Genomic DNA, 1,788 nt, shown 5'->3' with positions numbered 1-1,788 from the left:
TTCTCCTGCTCAGCCGGTGGATCATACCCAATACAGAGGAGGAGGAGGATGGTGACGATGGTGGCGGTGGTGGTAATGAAGAAGATGATGATGACGACTTTGGTGCTCCCCAAAAAAAGGGGATAGGCCAAGAACCAGGTGGCAGTATGCTTAAAGTAAACGTCTATGAAACTAAAAATAAGCTGCCAATTTAGTTTGCAGTAAGTGGTTATTTAACTAGGTTCTATAGCAGCCATCTTCCATACACAGCCCTCGGGCCGCATCTGGCCCGACCTTCACACGGCTGTTTTCATGCAAAGTACATATATCTTTAGAATTTTATGAATATGTACGATCAAGACTTCTACTGAAACGATTCATTTGACCCACTTTTTCAGGAGGTTTCCCAGGCGGTCAGCATGTGTTCAAAAATAACCATGAGAAAACAACATTGTATTTCGGAATCTTTGGTCATAGTATGGTGATTCGTGAGGTCGGTATCGATATGTTATTCGAATCCTTAAGCAAGATCGCCTTCAGAAATGACCTACGTACGAGATCGTGGTAAGGCATTGTGGCAAACAAACCGTTAACTGACAATTTGCTCACCTCTCCCCCTTCTCCTGCTCCAACCTTCTTCGCCGTCTCGGCCCTTGCCTGAACTCATTTCGTTACTGTGGCACGCCAGCTGAGCCGAGTTTGATACTCCTGTTTTGTGCAGTAACAGTAGGCTGCCAAAGATAAATAACATAGTATTTCAAATTGGAAATCATCAACCTTACCTGTGAACATAACTTGCAGTCACTGCAGCGACTATAGTTGGATGTGAGTGTAACGGAAGTCAGTCATATTTAAACAGAAATAAATTGAACATTTCTAAAATGTTCCCTAATGAAAACGTGCAGGAAATAAGGTATGACAATTTCAAATGAAGTAATTTAATTTTTCTGTGGTGTAGCAAGCACCGTTGCGCCAGTGACCAAGCTATGGGTATTGAACTGAGCACGAGAAATTGAGAACTTCGTCTCACTTTGTCTAAAGTGCAGTTTGAAAGATTTACTTATATGAGAAAGCGAATCTATAGAGCATCAGAAGAATTATCTAATACTTTATTCATCGCCCCTACAATATGGCTGTTGGCTAGCGATTCTTTCTCTTCTTTTATTGGTTAGAAAGGGTGCTTATCCTCTACAAGAAACTACTGTCAACAGATTAATTACAACGACCGCCATCCCCATCCAACCCCCTCTCCTTTTAGCAAAGATAATCTCAATGATAATGAAAGTGTTAATCAAAAAGTATCGGTGCGCCTAAGTTGAACTAAAAGAGTGCGAATATTATGTAAATTTAAAAGACGATTTTCATGCTCGAGAAATAAAGACAATCTGGAAATTTGAACTATCGATTGTCGTTTCGTGTAAGAGACGCACGTGTTAGTCAATCAACACTCCTCTTTTTAATGAGCAATGAAGATGCTCTAAAGGATAAAACAGCGGTTAATTCAGGTTGACCTTGCTACACTGTGAATGGGGTCTTGTATCAAAAACTACACATGTTTGTGTAGTTTGCTGGCTATAAAAGGATCTTTACGTGGGACCTGGTTAAGAGTATACGACAAAGAGAATCTGATGAACGTAAGCTTCTTTACGTAAAAAAGTTGAAATGAAATAAAAAGAACCTATATATTACGACAAATCACATAAATGAACATAAATGACAAATTATAGAGGCTGCATGGCAATGTCTTCTTTCAGAATTTTTTTTTAAAACGCAAATCACTTCGCAACGAATCAAAAGCATTTTGATATC

This window comes from Rhipicephalus microplus, chromosome 1 (genome assembly GCF_043290135.1).
Source record: "Rhipicephalus microplus isolate Deutch F79 chromosome 1, USDA_Rmic, whole genome shotgun sequence".
NCBI lineage: Eukaryota > Metazoa > Arthropoda > Arachnida > Ixodida > Ixodidae > Rhipicephalus > Rhipicephalus microplus.
Note: the sequence above shows the minus strand (reverse complement) of the source record.